The sequence below is a fragment of the Phoxinus phoxinus genome, assembly GCF_949152265.1.
Source record: "Phoxinus phoxinus genome assembly, chromosome: 6".
Lineage (NCBI taxonomy): Eukaryota > Metazoa > Chordata > Actinopteri > Cypriniformes > Leuciscidae > Phoxinus > Phoxinus phoxinus.
The window spans coordinates 17067491-17085983 of NC_136881.1; the positions used below are offsets into that span (position 1 = coordinate 17067491).

General features: G+C 36.0%; 1 protein-coding gene across 4 annotated transcripts in view; it reads right to left on the bottom strand.

Annotated features, from left to right (window-relative positions):
- Window positions 1-18493, bottom strand: part of fbxw7 (F-box and WD repeat domain containing 7) — a 162236-nt gene that overhangs the window by 117004 nt on the left and 26739 nt on the right. For 3 of the 4 annotated variants that reach the window (XM_079615336.1, XM_079615332.1, XM_079615334.1), the window contains one exon: window positions 7545-7600. The gene's annotated coding sequence lies outside the window, so the exon portion shown is untranslated. Of the gene's footprint in view, window positions 1-4281; window positions 4297-7544; window positions 7601-18493 lie in introns of those variants that run through there. The other variant, XM_079615335.1, reaches the window with a different exon arrangement.

Consider the following 18493-nt stretch of genomic DNA (forward strand, 5'->3'; position numbering starts at 1 on the left):
ACTTTCAAATTACTGTAAAGCGGTGCATCCCCTCCCCCTCCTCCCTGACTCAAGGTTGCCAGATAGGCTGCCGAATCCAGCAGGAACGTAGGCTGCTACAAGGAGCTTCCAATGACAAGACTAGAGCAGAGCTGGCAACCCGGATGCCGAAACACTACTGACTTTGTGATTGGTAGATAGGTGGAGGGTGGCGCATCAGGCCAAAACACAAGATGACAACATCAACATCAGTTGAGGGCAGCAACTTCACTTTTAAATGGCAATATCCTGGCCGTACTACTGTTGTCAGTGATATAAGTATTTGAAATGAACATGATTTCTTAAATGTCTACTGACATATCAGGACCATTTTATGATTAATTTAAATACATTTCTTACATACGGTTCCTTTAATAAACTAAATAAATCGTTAGTTGTAAAATTCCACAATAATGAAGCTTAAAGCAGCTCTACAAAAGGCAAGTGACATTATCAAGCTCAATTCAGTAAAATTTTTGTTCTCATCCAATAGTGTCAACTGGTGCAGTTAAATCAACATTACTGAATATTAATCATTTCTCTCATCCAGCTGTTTTTGAACACAAGAGTGCTTTATTTGTGAACTTTCCCTGTGAAGTCCGTCTGATCGGGGTCAGGTGAATCCAAAAGCAGTCTAATTATTCCTTGCTTAAGGTTTTCACCCATAAATTAAAATTCTGTTTAATCAATTACTCATCCTCATGTTGTTCCAAACCCATAAGTCTTTCCAATGAGGTTTGTTCTTGTACGATTGAGCTTTTGTTTTCCATATTTGAGTGATGCATGTTCACTGATCAATGTTAATTCATGTAAATTAAAGCCTACATTAAATCTGTTCATCATAAGCGATTGTCTCTCTTCAGAAGACTTGGATAAAACCGCTCTATTCATATACATTTCTTTTACAATCTTCTTATGAAAGTTTTGAGTGTAAAGACTTTCAATGGAGGAAAATAAATCTATATCATCTGATTTAAAATATCTTCATTTGTGTTCCGAAGTTTAGCAAATTCCTAGTTTAAGGATTGCTCTGCAAAAAACAACAAAAAACATCATAGCTGCTAAGAAAGCCACAGACAAAATTCCTTCGTTAACAAGATAAGCTTCTAAGCTTCTGTGATATGATTTCCCTTGATTAACTGCCTGTGCCAAAATTGCATGAATGGGTGGCTTCAGTCTAACAGTCAGCTGGTATTCTGGCTGGCATGAAAGCACACCTGCTAGTGCCAACATCAAAACGAGTGGTTTGTGGCGACTCAACAGCAAGAGAGCGCCAAGAGCAGAGGGGGGATCATTACCTGCCATTTATTAGACTGACCGTGCCAATATGTTGCAGGCAAAGTGAGTCATCTGAACACCTGCACGAACTGAGACACAATCACACGCCTATATATATAACAACACAGCAAAATCATGTGATTTCAGAAGTGGCGATCATTCATACAAACTAATTTATATGCAAAACACAAACATATAAGCCGCTCTCAATTGTGAAAATTATTCAGTGCTTAAAGTTTCACTTAAGTTTAAAAGGTTCTCTCAAAGTTGAGACAGCTTTTCCAATTCATGTTCAGGCCTGGGGAAAAATACCAATTGCGATACTAATTGCATCCCTTCCATTTAAAAAGTAGTGATACCTAAGAACACAACGTTCGATATCCTCCTCTCCTCATTGAGTTTGTTACAGATAGGTATTTCATTAACGTCTCCGCTGCTCTCTCATCTACGACTGCACGCTGCCAGTTAATGAGGATTAAACTTAAACGGGTTTACGGTCATTAGAAGCTTGATCGATTTCACAGCATCACAGACAGCAACAATGTTTCAGGATATTAGGTGGCAGGTAAATAAGTTATGACTAAAACAATGAGAAAGCAAAAAGGATTTTAAATAAAAAATATATTCTGCCTCACTATAATAAAATGAAATACTGTATGTAACTCTGAATTTACCAATGTAAAGATGGGGTTTCAGTGACTTTCTGCCTGTAGGTGACAACAAGTGACTGTCTTTATGACAGAATCATTTATTCAATAACTTCAAAAACACTGATTCATCCACTGCTGAGTGTAGCTTAGACATGCAACGGTTGACCCTGCTTGGAAATATTTTGGTATGCTAAATCAACACTGTTCCTTGTGTTGTACTTTTTAATTTAAAAAGTACAATAATTCACACTTTTAACATCTGTCATAGTAAAGAAAGAATGTGAGTTAAACAAGACAGATGGTGAGAGCATTATGAGTAAATGTGCTTGAAACACAACCTAATGGAATAACGAAGAAAAATAGACAGATTTGAGGGCAGTAATAAAAAAATAAAAAAAACATATTCAGCAAATTACTCAGTGACCGTGAAGACATTTATACAAAATATTTTTATTGTACTAAGGCGTGAATATATTAAGATATTATAAACATTAACATCATGATTTTCTGTAAAGCTGCATTGAAAATGTGTAATTCGAAAAGAGCTACAAATCAAATTTAATCGACCCAAATTCTTTTGAAAAATCTATTTAGTTTCCAAAGAAAGCAATATTAAGCACAACCGTTTTCAATATTGATATTATTAACGATAATGCAGCTTTATCGAGAACATAAATTAATGTAATATACACTAAATATGTACTATAGACTAAATACAGTAGTGGCCAGACTAGGAAAATTAACATCTTCACCCTTCATATAATTTTATTTTATTTTTTGTATGCATATTAGATAGTTCTGTTTGGAGTGAATTGTGAATTTGTGATAATACAACATGCCCAATTTTGTCATTCCTAACTTTTGGCCAAGCTGTCATACAAAGAAATTATGAATACATACAAAAACAAAAGACCCAAAAAAATATCAATAACTGATTATTGAAGTCAAAGTTTGCTTTTTCCTCTGAGCTTTTTGTTTTTCTGTGTATTTTTTTTTACACGGTAAAATAAAACCTGTAGCTGTAGTTTTTTTTCTTCAAATTGCACCAGATAAATCCTTAGTGTAGTATTTTGTTCTTCCCTCATATTTAAAATATTTATAAAATTGTCCTTATATTTTGATGGTTTAACTGAACAAATATCCCCTCGTTTAATCACTTTTGGCCACTCCTGTATATAAATGGACATAAGAAAAGAGCAACCTCAACTATATAGAAATATTACATATGAAATATTTATAAAAGTAGAAAGTTTATAAAACACAAAAATAAGAGTAGAAATGATCAGTCTAGTTTCAATGGAGTCTGTATGTTATTCAGTGGGAGATTTATTTGCATAAGAGTGGTGACCGGAATAATAAAGTATATGAGGGATTTTAATACAGTACTGCCTGCCCATGCACCTGTATGCATCTGTATATACTGCCCTCTAGTGGGGCTCTGAATCTAGCACTTTGTAACCACGGTAACAATGCCCTCTCCAGCTTGAAATCCTAGCTTCCTGTCACCACAACATCCAGGCAGGGTGGGCTAACTGCTGTTCACTGAATGTATTTCCTGTTTTCAAGCAGCGCTTCCGAAACGTGAATGAGAATACCGACCGGAGTAAAACTGGGCATTTTTCAATGGACTGGAAGGACATATCTAATGAGCTAGAAAGCATTGTGGTGTATTTTTAGATCTAAAAATAGCTGCTGTGTAAGAACATTCCAATAGGGCCTTGAAATAATATTCCAGGTTCAGAACAAGTTGCCACAATTTACCACAACATAAATATTTTTATAAAGCTGCATTTTCTGTTTCATTACTCCAGTCCTCAGTCACATGCTCTTTCAGAAATCATTCTAATATGCTGATCTGGTGCTCAATATTTTTATTATTATTAAAATCAGCAATGTTTTTAAATGGACATCCTTTGATGGACAAAGTTTGAAATATTTTACAAGAAAATGACAACATTTTGAAATCCTTCTAATAAGCTGATCTAGTGCTCAAGAAACATTTCTTATTATCAATGTTGAAAACAGTTTTTTGCCGTTTAAGAGTTCTGAGAAAAATTGAGAAACGAGTGTATCTGAGAATTTCACCCTAGAGTCTCACTGCTCTCTCTACCAGATAAAGTCATGAAGATGAATAGCCATGCATTATGTTTTTACACCGTACTTGTATAGTTAAAGTCGAATTACATGGATCTTACATCACATTTACTGTAAAGACCCTGAGAAATGAACTCGTTTGAAAAACCCCTGAAGACTTGTCTTCTGTAAGCCAAGTTGAGAACAAAGGATGTAGACAAGCTGATGTCAGAACAACTGGGACAACAGACAGAACAGAAACCTCTCCTCCATGACAGGCTCATGATGCCACTGACACACTGACGGGTCAAAGCTGGACAGACAAGTGAGGTGGTGTGATGTAGGGGTTAAAGATGATTAAAAATGGACAGTTGGACTGAAGCACGATGGAGTCGTGCAGACTAAATGGCTGCCGTCAGTGGCCTCTCCTGTGAACCACACAGAGAAAGCTTGAATTATTAAAGAGGAATGAATAGAAGAACAGACTAAATGAAAGGGAAACACTGCAGAGGTTTAGAGTTTGAAAGTCAGACTTGCACTATAGACTCTGGTCCGTGTAAAGGGTAACTGATTCAAGACAATCTGGACGGGATTTGATGTAAAGACATTACCACAAGACAAAACAGCATCCTCTCACACCATTCATAAGATATTTATGTAAAAGCATAACTGATAAAGCAAGACCATAATGGAACACCCACTGCTGACAGAATCTCTAAGGCAGTGATCTTTAGATTTCCTAAATAAACCTGTTTTAATGTGAATTGAGCGAGAAGCTTTGCTTGAAAGTGACACGCTTTCTATAGAAGATTATATCGATTTTATTCACAGAATTGATTGTACACCATATAACGTTGCATTTGGTGCTTAGGGAATATTTATTTGAGTTCCTGATTGATCGAGTATGTGTTTGTTTGTTTGTTTGATTGTTTGTTTGTTATATATATATATATAATACACATTCTACCTGAAGAACAGTTTTTAATTCAAGGAGAGTTTAAGAATTTGTACCATTTGGTTTATCATAAATGTCAGAGAAAAACTAAGATTATTTTCCAAACAAGATATATTTGTCATCAACATGCCAGGCATGTGATAATTTCCAAAAATATTTATGGTCCCATTATTAATATATGATATAACACTGTATTTGTAATAGCAAATGTATGCACGCATATCTAAATATATAGATAACAATTATGGCTATGATATGCATAGAATACAAATGCATAGATTAGATATGCAGCATATTACATATAGTACAATTCATTTTTGGTATATGCGGTGTAAGACGACATGAAACCGTATTCACAATGCTTTTTACCTTAATGAAACATTTCCTAGTGAAAAAATATTTAGATTGAAATGTATAGGGGGATTAATATGTGGATTTGATTTGGTATAATGGGAATGTCTGTTTATGATGTTTACTGGAAGACTGGTACTTTGAATTTTACCCCATCTGGCCATGGTTACATCAGCAGGAAAGTAGTTGGAAAATGTTATTACAATGATGACAATTTGAGGAATGTACTTTTTTTTTTTTTTTTTTTTTTTTTTTTTAAGGATAGTTCTTCGAAAAATGAAAATTCTTTCATCATTTACTCACCCTCAAGTAGTTCCAAACCTGTATGAATTTCTTTTCTCTGCTGAACACAAAATAAGCTATTTTGAAGAATATGGGTAACCAACGAGTTGATGGACCCCACTGACTCCCATAGAATGGCAAAAAGTCCATCAACTGTTTAGTTACAGACATTCTTCAAAGTACCTTTTTTGTGTTCAGCAGAAGAAAGAAATATATACAGGTTTGGAACTTCTTGAGTGGGAGTATGATGTCAAAATTTTTATGTTTGGGTGAACTATCCCTTTAATATTTAAAATGAGCACAGATAAACCATAAACAGTAAGACCAGCAGCATTTATTTAGGAAGCACAGGGTCATTTTGGATTTCATGTTGCCTTTTCTCATTGGATCAGTCCATACTATGTGCTGGAATCCCTCTGAGACTCACACTCTTTGAGTCCATTTGTCCTGTCTGCAGATTAAAAAATATAACTTATCAAATCATATTGCGCAGCTCACACTGCGTTCAGAGCTTATGTATAATTCATCACTGATATATAACATTTCATATTAGGGGGCCGTCAGCTTCTTTCTACCCCTGTTGTTTCCCTTACAATTTATCGCAGACTCTCCCTCAGCTCAACACATCTTCTTAAAGCAAGGTATTATAAACAGCCCAGTGGCCTCTAGCAGTGCAGCTCTTTAAAAATTCATCAATGAAAGAACTGCCCCCTCTGCACCATATCAGTTTACCTTTAATTCACAAAAGCGTGACGAGACATACATTATTAACCAGCTGCAAGACCGGCCAAGCACACAACACCCCCCAAGCGAATGCAGACACACAAAAACAAACATGGACCCCAGAACACGAAGCTGCCCATCTCACAAAAAAAAAAACCTTTTTAGTGTGTCAGGGCTGCACAAAGTGAGTCTTAACCGACATAAGAGGGGAAGTGTGAAAGTTCACTTCCTTGCTTCAACACCAAGGACAATGGGTGGCTGGGTGGGTCTCCACCTTTATGTTCTTTCTCCTGTCTTTCATCCTGTCAATGGTATGGCCATCACATCCGGGAGAAGACAACAAATGGTGGTAAGTGCTCTGAATGGACTGCTCGTCTCAAAAGAATTTGCAGCAACCGTTATGGTGCTGTATATAAAGGTTCAAATTGCACTGGTATCTGGTAATGATTTAGAACCAACAATGAAGACAAATATAAAAAAAATAAACACCACCACTACTTGCTGATCGAGTCCTAATTGCCTCCAAACTGCCCACAAACTCAAAACCAAAGAAGAAACGGTTGCACGTTACAGACCGAATGAATCTCTGGCACACCACAAACACAGAAAAATAATAATAATATTCACTATTTATACAAGTACTCAAAATATGAATATACACCATCTTTAATTTTTTTGTATAAATTATTTTTTATATAAAAGCAGTTAATACTTGTATTCAGCAAGGGTAAAGAATCAATTGATCAAATTATAAAGACATTTATAAATGTTACAAAAATGTATTTTAAATAAATACTGTTCTTTTTATCTTTCTATTCATCAAACAATAGTGTAAAAAATATGCATCATGGTTTCTGCAAAAACATTAAGCGCAACAGTTTTCAAAATTGATAATAAGTAATGTTTCTTGAGCGGCAAACCAGCAAATTAGAATGATTTCTGGAGGATCACAGGACATTGAAGACTGAAGTAAATGCTAATGAATTACATCTTAAAATATATAAAAATTGAAAACAGTTGTTTTAGATTTTAATAATATTTCACAATATTTGTTTATACTGTATTTTAGATCAAACAACTAAGCCTTGGTGAGCAGAAGACCCTTTCAAAAACAGAAAATTTTACCAACCCCAAACTTTTAAACAATAGTGAAGTTCAGAATCCAGGTTCTTCACTAACAGAAGGTACAATTTGTACATCATAAAGCTACTTACGATTCACACGTCTGGCAGCTGAGAGTCCTCAAAGTGTTGTTCTCCACCTCTGACCTCTGTGAATAAGAGAAAGAAGGTATTAAAGACCATCTCATTCCTTCAGGTTCTTATAAGGGAAGACAATAACTGCTTGAATCTGCTTCAATTTTATCCAAATAAATTAGGTAAAAACATGATACACCTCATTACTAGTACACAATCTCTAAGAACAAAGACTAGAAAGTGTTAACAGTCATTCACAAATAAAACCTTTAGGTATAGGCATAAGCTATCTGTAGAACTGTAGAGCTTAGTGGCACTGTGCTCAATTTGCTAGTTTGGTTCCCCGTGTTTGTCAACTTAAGTGGCTGCTCATTTAAATAACGTTAAAAACTAAGTTGTTGAACACCACCACATCAGTCACCATGGCTCATGTTGGTGGAAATTACATTTTCGGTAAAGGAATTCTGGTCATTTTGTCACTACACAATTTAAGAGTTTAGATCTACATTAAGACCTCTAGAATGAAGACAGCCAAAAACAATCAAATTATTAGTTTGACATCCAAACACTGAGGATTTTTCAGCTGACTCAAATGGAGGCGATTAACAATTGTTAAAGGGATAGTTTACACAAAAATGAAAATTGTCGTCATTTACTCACCCTCAAGTGGTTCCAAACCTGTATGAATTAATTTATTCTGCTGAACACAGAAGATATTTTAAAGAAAGTTTGTATCCAAAAAAATGAAGGTAGCCATTGACTTCCATAGTATGAAAAAAAAATAAAAAATACAATGGCAGTCAATGGCTACCGTCAGCTGTTTGGTTACCCACGTCTTTTGTTTAACAGAACAAAGAAACTCGTACATGTTTAGAACTACTTGAGAGAGAGTAAATGATAAAACTATCCCTTTTAGCTTTAAAATCTTGTGAAAGTGGAAGCCAAGTTCCACTTTAAATGCTTGAGTGTGAATTCCATCAAATAGTTTGGCATGGTTTACTCGTTTTTATGACCAAGAGACATTTCATTTCCAATCAAACACATTTTGACAGCGTTCATATAGACTTCTGCAGTGATGACATATTTTTGTAGGCCAACCCAGAAGCAAGCATCACCCTGGTTGCCTCAACAAAAACCCAAAAGGATTTTTCTATTGGCTTCTGGATTATTGCAGAAACTAAGTTTCCGTGACCAACAGAAGGTTATGATTCATATACATTTTGTACAAGAGGGTATTATAGATTTATTTTATGTCGTAGAATAAAACATGAAAATATCTTGAGCGTTTGTTAACCACAGAACTTATTTCAGACATTTACTTAAAAGCCCATCAATAAATAAAAAAACACTGGCTTTGGGACGTTGGAACCGAAAGTGATAAAATGCTTGTTTTCAGGTTTTGGACTACAAAAATACATAGAACTCTATGAGAGATCTATGAATGAGCATGCATACATCCACACTACACAGAAAATGAGAATGACCTGAAATGCACTCCATGATGCTGTCCAATAACACACAGTAGGCGTGACCAGAGAATACAGGGGCCACCGAGAGGAAACCAGCTCATACACACCATTCATTGTAACTTACACCAAAAGAACTGTTTTCATACCCGAATTTCAACTTCTTTCACTCTGATCCCAGAGGTAACATGAGGACAGGCAACTTCCTGCTGGCTTAGTAGATGAGAAACACTATAGAGAGAGACCTCTAGCACTGCAAAACTGGATGACTCGTGACCATCAAAAGGCACCTAGAAGAGGTGTCTCATATTGAAACAACAGCAATTTCCCAGGATTTTTCTCAAGAACTTTTTACAAAATCGACAACAGGGGTGTTGAGACAGCATTGGGCAAGAGTGATGAATATTAGATGAGACAAACAAAAGAACAGTCTTTGGATAACAGCCTGCTTTTAAGAATGAGTTCAGTACAGCTGCTATGGGCTGCCATCTCAATATGCACCGCATGAGTTCTCCAACTAGACAAATTAGACATTTTCTTTAGTGAAATTAACTATTCACAAGTCTTTATTTAATAAACTGTGTGAACATTAATATATTAAGTAATCATGTGGTATTTGCACAGCAAAAACAGAGTAAAGCCAAGCCAATTTGTTTAAATAAAGGCATGCTGCTGTTAACATTAGCCTATAAAGACCCTGACAACTGACTCTTGCTGGGACAACAAGTTACATTTCAATTTGGCTGAAACTGTCACTTTCATACATGCAGAGCGTTTTGCCAACTCTAATCAAAGAGGGAAACCGAACACTCCAGTGGTGACACTGCACCCGTCTAATCTTGGGCCAGTGATGTTATGTTGTGTTCCCATGCACACTCTCAAACAAAGGGCAAAAGAGGGTCATTTTCTTTGAAAGCAGCTATGCAACACTCTTTCCAACTACTTGCAGAGAGCAGTTTAGCACACAGCAATACTGTACACTGAGAACAAATACCACCAACATAATTGAGATAACCTCTACTGAGGAACTTCGTGGTACCATAGTTTTTGGAGATATGGGCCAATAGGGTCTCCTGACAACCCCAGATGGAAGTCATCTTGAGAACCACAGGGTGTTACAAAAGGCTAGTTTTAGCTGCCAAATGTCTTACCTTGAATGTAAACGAAAGCTCTTGCACTAATTTCCAGTTGAACAACACTCACGTCTCATAGTTGAACAGAAAAAAAAGGTTTGTGTTCTGTATTCCCAATGTCATTTGAAATACTAGACAAATCAATGTACCTACTTTTTAACTGCACTATAATTCGCCTCTCCCATCCATTTTTAAAAATGACAATATCAGAAATTATTAAAATCACATTCTACACAAAGATTGCACAGCCAAAATATAACATTAAGCATTAACAAATAAATAAATAAAAACCAACCCTAAAAAGGACCAACATGCTGGACGATAAAGCCAAGCGGTTACGCCAATGTCATTTCCCACAGATACTGAAAGTGTTTTTGAACATGTTAACATCAAGTCGGACAGCATTACTAACTGATATGCACCTGATCAGTTAGGGTAACCTACAACAAACACTAGGCTCGTTTAGAGAAACAAGCTCGTGAATGCAAGAGGATGCAAGTGTGCCATTCAGAAACCCTTTTGTACCCTAAATACACTTTTGAGCTCAGTAGAAGTTCCATCGTTACTAGGAGTAAATACAGACAAAGAAAACAGAAGGAGATAAAATATGAATGTATAAGTAAAAAATACTTATACATTTTATTTGTCTTTTAATGAATAACATTAAAAGACAAATAAATGTAGATTTTAGTCAGGTATGACAAAAAAAAGCCAACACCATAAACATGTTTTACTATTACAGCCAGGTAATCTGCAATTTTGTAGCATAATTACTATAAGTAGGCCTATTAGGCTAGTGCTAGACTATAATAATAATAATAATAAATTAATACCAGTCAATTATCGGTTGACATGAAAATCGCATTGGTGAAAAATTTAATACATTCCTAATTGTAAAAGAAAAATCAAATGCTACCAGTGAAATGCATGAAGGGCAGAACATGACTTGCAGTCCTGCACTCTTTTGAAAGTACGTGTTTTTTTTCAACTGTGAAAGATTGGGTGTCCCAAAAGTAACTTGAGAATGAACCTCCCTGAAATGTACAGGTCTATGAGGAATATTCCTAGCCAAAGTAGTCTAGATGTGCAAGAGCAGCAATAAGTGCTACACAATCACAACCTTGCCACCACGGCAGGGGTTCTCAATGAGTAACCAACACTTGGTGTCTGGGTCAAGTACATCTGACACCGCGCTTTTCCCCAGAGAAGAATTCACACCTCTCTTAAAAACCTAAAAAATCCAGATGTGATGGCAGGATCTGGGTTTGTGTGCCAGTTTGAAGGAATTTCATCATATGGAATCAAATTCAAGACAAGTTCAAGTCCAAAGGTTGATTGTGAAGGTTAAAGACATATGCAAGAGGTCTTAAGAAAATAGGTCCACAAAAAGGTCAATTTCATGGAAACCTTTGTTATGTCTTTCCTTATAACACAGAGAATTCAACTCCCTCACTATCAGTTTCACACTCAACTCAGTTTAGTTCACATTCTTCTTTTACTCGAACAAACCCTTAGCAGGTAGTGCGAGTGCAGCAGGGATGGGAAAACGGTTCGCAAAGAGTTCCTGTAAGGGGATGAAATCTGTAACCTAGGTTTTTCTTCATCGGACGCGTTATCACAGTCCTCTGTAAGGGAGCACATCTTTGTGCTCCTATATCAAGTGAATACACAGGACATACATGGATGAACTAAGTATCACACAGGGTGTCAAGTCTTGGCTTGAATAGCTGATAATTTGATCCACTAAGATCCGATAAACCATGTGGAGTGTTTGGGAAGCTACTTGTGAGTTAAAGAAGCTAAGTAGTTAGTAGCTTGGCAAGCTACAGTTTCAAAATAGTTTGTATTTACTGAAGCTAATTGAGAGGGCAAATAAGATTACAGAAATTAGTGATAACCTTCCTAGCTCTTATAATGTAATTTGAATATATATAAAAAAATGCTACGTTAAATGCTGTTCCTTGGTTCTTGCACATCCATCCATATATCAATCCATCAATCCATCCTTCTTTCACCGTTTTTACATACATATTTGAATATCACGTACATTAAGTCATTGTGCCACTTGCAGTATCATATTTGAGATTATGCAGTCTCAGGTGAAACTGTGTCACCAAAACTTTAATATGTAATCTCTTTGGTGGAATAATGAGAGAAACATTACTCATGTCTTGTCTCTCACAATTAAAAGGGAAAACATGCTGAAAATTACTTTCCTGCAGTTAGCAGCTGTAAGACATGTGGCGTGAGAACAGTTATTTTTTCTGCAAATAAGTTTGTTACAATGGCAAAATGCTAGATGACATTGAAAATCCACTAGTCTTGATTCATCAGTAAAACTAATAATGGCTTTACAAATGCCAGTAAAGTTCAAGCTAATTGAAGAAAAGTTAAATGTCAAGAAACCAATTAAAATAGTAGAACAAAGATACAAATAAACTGTTCTTATTTTCTCATGTAGGTTTATCTAAACAAAAAAAGATATACTCCAGAAATAATACTCACTCCTCAAAGGCCCTAACTTAACGCGCAAACCAGTAAAATCATTTAAGGTGTCTTTGGTCAAATGGTTGATGCTTGACATTATGCTTGATATTAAAGAGTTGATAAGTGCATGAAAGAGAACTTGTGCTGTTCCTCAGGGGGGCTTTCTGTGTAGACGCTCAGAGCAAAATTAACTTTGAGCATCGGGAGCCTGTCTAAACGGTCAAATACATGCAAAACCGTGTCAAAATGTCAGGCTTGGCGAGTACGTAGTCGGTTAGTCTTAACAGTTGAGAGAAAATACAATGTGTAGGCCTAACAGTATATTGGATCTGTGCATTCGGTCTTAAGTGACAGCATCCTAATAAACCTGCTCCAGTCTACAGAAAACAAAAGAAAATGAGAAAAAAAAAAAGAGAAAAAAAAAACTCACTGCACTTGATTGAATTACAAGTAGCTTTAATAGGAATCCAAGCAAGATTCATTCTTTAAGGTAAGACTATGCTGTGTTTTATGTTACATTTGATTATTCAATTTCTGTAGTATGCTGTTACCTGAATACTTACTTGCATGAACAACTTAAAGCACTTTTTCTTTTATTTGAATATTTGTTCTATTGTGTTTGTCCAATTGCTTGTTCTTTGCTTTATTGCATTATTGACTGTTTCCTTGTTTTCAATCATTTGAGGACTTATTTTTAACTTCCATTAATTATCCTAGTATTCTGTATAGAATTATGGCCTGCTAATAATAGTGTTAAATAATCATAATTACAGTATTGACCAAAATAATTGTGAGCAGCCCTACTTTAAACAATTAAGTTTGGAAGGAATTTTGTATGAATCAAAATCCTGGGGCTAACGGTTAGCAACTAACTATAAACTTATTAAATGCAGGTATGTTGAATTTCAACACAGTGAGCTTTGAGACAGTGGGCCAAGACTTGAACGCAACATCTGGAGACCACACAGATCAAAAGCATGTCTTCTACAGAAAAAAAAAAAAACTGAGTGAAGCACAATACTTCACTACCAAAGGGGAGAGAGAAAGAAAGGAAATAAAAAACCACAACCATATTCTTAATCTGTACACGTCTTTTTTTTTTTAAGAAATCTAAATTTCATTTAAAACTAATGAAAAAACCTGCCAGAGGACCAAGACAAATTGCACTTACAAGCACTAGTGCTTTTTAATTACACTAGGAAATAACAAATATCATACTGAAAGACAAAACAAAAAAAGAGCAAACCCAAATCCATTACTATAATTAGAAACCACACAATACCATGTGTCTGACAATGTGTCAGTGTACATATCCAACTTGTTCCCCGATCAGAAGCACAGGAGGAGTGCTGGCACGGCTGCACCTGGAAGTGAATCAGGAGAAGCGAGAGGAGAACAGCATTCATAAATCATAGAAAGAATGCGCTCTCGTCTCCTCAACCCGTCCTGCTCCTCTTCATAGAGGTGTTGGTTCTCTGGTTCAAGGCAGCCAGGACATGTTTTTCTCATAAGACTGTTGGGTTAGGGTGGGGTACCTGATCTGAAATCGGCACAGTTGGGGAGCTTTTATTAGGAGCAGGCTAAACCTGACAAATATAATGATATAAAGTCAAGCAATGTGGCCCATGGCACAGCTCCACCGTGAGGCCCACCACAGAGATCCACGGCTAGGCTCAGGTTACAGTGCGTTCAGGTTCAGATAGCGTTGGGTTGGGCCAGCAAGTGTCTACTCCAGTTACGGAGAAAAAATGTGGAACAAAGTGAGAGAGACAAAAGAGGGAGGGAGGAATTCCAAAGATGATACAACTTCTCCCTTTTGGTGTAACTAATAATATAATCCGTCATAATTCAATGCATGTAAAATACATAATTCTATGAACTCGACAGTACATCAACAAAAGAAACAGTCCTACCTAATGAGGTTTGTTGTTAAAATGAATCAACCACGCCGTAATTATCAATAAATGAAAGGAGAATCACTAAATCTAAGGCCAGGGTTCCACGAGCTGATTTCTTTACTCATTAACATAGTTGGAGAATCAGCAGGAGTTGGTGTGCATTGACAACGATTGTGATTCCACAGGCTAATAGAACTTAACAGGTCCTCTGTGCAGTGCCTGATTGGAAATCCAACAAATTGGCTTCAAGATGGATGTTGTCGTAATTACGTCCATTATTGTCTTTTAAATTACATTACACAGAATATATATATATATATATATATATATATATATATATATATATATATATATATATATATATATATATATATATATACATGGTAAACCAATCTATGGATCGTTAAATAATCCATAGAAATAATCTTGTTCTTTGAATTATATATATATAATATATATATCTTATGTAATATATATCTTGTAATTATATATATATATATATATATATATATATATATATATATATATATATATATATATATATATATATATATATATATATATATATATATATATATATATATATATATATATATATATATTAGTAAACCTAGCTATAGATTGTTAAATACAATTTCTTGTATTTCTTGTATATGTATGCAGTCTCAATTTCTTTATTTAAATTTTATTAAAAATTTCAAGTGTTTGTCCAATCTTTGGAATTAAGAGATAAACTAAACAAAACAAAAAAAGCTAAGCAAAAGCAACACAAACCAAAAAACAACAACATGGACTACACAGACCATAAGAGAAATGTACTTTTACCATTAGAAAGTCCCATGACTTAACATTATTGCATTTCTGTGAATTGTACGCATCTGTAAATTACGATTTTAAAATTCCTTATTCTTAATCTGAGAGTGTGACAGACCTCTGACAGAAGAGGGTGAACAAAAACATTCTGAAAGTGTGACAATCTCAGCCAAAATAGTTGTTTCGAGGCTGGTTAGCATGACACTGCATTAAGACTAAACACTCAAATTGAGCCAAATGAACCATTTCAAAGGCAAAACCTTCCCTGAAAATGCAGAAAGGGAGAAAGTTGTCAAACACTGAGAAAATGTTATTTTGAAGAAAAAAAATCCTTTTTGGAAAAACCCATGGTAACATCTGAAACTGTATATTCAAGAGCCAATGTCAGACCTCAAAGGGCATAAACATCTAACCAATCACATTTCATTAACTGCCTCTTACTAGAAGGGGCTGGTTGAGTTTATCAAGGCAATTTCTACCTCGAGATCAGAGTTAACAGGCCACAGAAGTGCATTAAGTAATAGACTGAGCAGATAACATGGACCATTTCCATTGGACCATCTCTTATTTCAAGCCAGAGCCAGCCGACAGACTAGAAAGAGCCCATTGAGGAACAAAGTTTGCTAAACATATGGCTGTACGGCTGGGAGAGGTCCAGATGCTTTTACCACTGTACCGTTATTGTAAGTGCCCCACACATCTCTATGAGAAATGTTCATCCATTCTATCAGGCCGATGAGAGAGACATTGTAGAGGTGACGCAATCCCAACAGTCTGATGTCAGAAACGGGAGGAAAAGGTTGGGGAAGATGGGGATGAGAGAAAGTGCATGTCTCTTATTCTCCATGTAATCTTATCATCTCCCTCCTCTGAGATGATCGCCATCCAGATGGGCCAGCAGTCTCAAAAAGCCATTTGTCTTCATTAGATCTGAGAAAATGAATAAACAGACTCTGCCGTCTGTTTTCCCTGTGCAGACTGTGGGTAAAAAGGAACCAGGTGCACAGTAGCAAACGCCTGCACTTAATAACAGATACGATACACCTTGACACCTACCACGTTTCAAACACACAGGTCAATGACAGTTCCCTTGATAAAAGAAAAAAGAAAAAATGTAAATGCATGTGCCAAGTTTATGTGGGTTTAATATGGTTTTGAAAACCTTTTTCAAGAAAGATCTAAATTAGGGGTGTTGCAACAACAGTAACCGTGATATTTAAAAAATTAAATACCAATATCATGTTAATACACACAAAATAATAATATAGTAAATCCAGTGCCAGTAACTTTCTGGTTGACACGTTAGAGATTAGCACCGTAACACTGATTGCCACCAGTCATAAAACAGAGAAAGACCACAACAATGCAGTGTGCAACTACTGCTGAACAATCATGTCAAAGGGAGATGACAAACGAAAGCGAGACACTATACCTGCACCCTAACAAAAATTGTTTTTGGAGTCCAGAAAAAACATTGGAGTGTTTGACATCTGCATGAATGGCCAATCAACAGTCAATAATTGTATACACTTTTGTAAAGTTTTAGATTTTTTTGTACAGTTGTACAAACTTGTTCTCCGCCTTCCTACACATATTTTGAGTGTGATTCACTTGCGAAAAACACTGAAAAAACAAATTAAAGTTAAATAAAGGATAATTTTAATCTATAGATAATCAGTAGTCATAAAAGGTAATAGTTCACTTTAAGGGCAAAAAAACTAAAAAACATCACCACTAAAAATGTCAAGCAAAAACATTTTCCGTATCGTTATTACTGCCCCACATTCATTAGACTAGCATGTTTCATTTGAGAACCACAACACATCACTTAAAATCTCTAGACAAAAAAAAAAAAAAAAAGCCCATGAAACATTCTGAGGTAGTCCCAGAGTACAGCTCAGAGACATTCGCAAAACGGAAAGCCTCCATTGTCCTTAAATCTATCAACAGCAAGTCATCAGTTCCCCTAAAACTCTAAGTGGAGAGAGGGAGTGAAAGGTGGTGGGGGGTGTTGCTATATTACATTTCCACCACGGTGAGGGAGAGCAATTTCAGTGGATGAAATTCAAGACAGTGTCTTCTAAGTTTAAAGCATCTTGCAAGTGAGCTAGGCTGAATGAAGCAATAAGCACACAAAAAATGAGTGAAAGATGAGGGAAGGGAAAGCGATGCAAGAAAGTGCTCAGACATTTGCTCAGATAAATAAGAAAGGTAACATGGAGGAAGGCTTGAGCAAATTCCAGGGCTGATTGCTGGGAAATTGCACTGTCTGCTCAAAGCAGCTGATGTAAAGAAATTACTTCTACATCAGCAGTTTTATGAACATTGATGTTCATCCTGTTATGAAAATTGTGTCATTATTCACACTCATGTCATTGTAGATTTTGTACAGCACTTGAAGACAAAACAAATGATAATCATAAAAGTGCCCCACAATTCACTCGTGTTCTATATTCCAGAACTTTTGTAATCATATGCAAGCTTTGTGCGAGAAAACAGACCCCAAACTTAGTTCATTATTCACTGCACATCTAGATATCCTTCCTTGATCTTTGCAAAATCATGAGAAATAGAGATGTACAGTTTGTGAACGAATAGTTGTTTTAAATCAAATCTGTTGGTTGAGTTCACAAAGATGGTCTGAACGATTCACAAATTGGACTGATACAGTTCTTGAGTTCAACCCAACGATAGCCCTTTTCCACGATAGTTCGCATTTTAAAGCCAGAGCCTGTTCTCAACCAGGCGAACTGAAGCCTGTCACGAACTGGCCATGTGTTTCCACAGACTGGAGGTACGAACAGTGATGTAACGCGTCGTTTCCCTGACTGTAAACAGTCTAAAATCAAACGATGTCTGTCCCGGTCTTTTTGCAGGCACTGCGGCACTGCTGTTTTGCTATTCGACATACCGGGAGTGATTCTAGCCAAAAACCAGAGTATACAGTGCTTTGGCCTTTAAACACATACACATTTTACAATGGCGTTAGAGTATATCTGTCCAATAAAGGACAGAATGCCTACAAACTTCACTAGGCATTTCACTAGGTTTCGGAACAGAGATGCTTTTACTGTCGCTCGTGTCGGTCTTAATCTTAAGACACTCATATCCTGACGAAGCACCTTTCAAAGTTAGACAGTCTCCTCTGAATCGGTCCGTCTCTCTCTCAC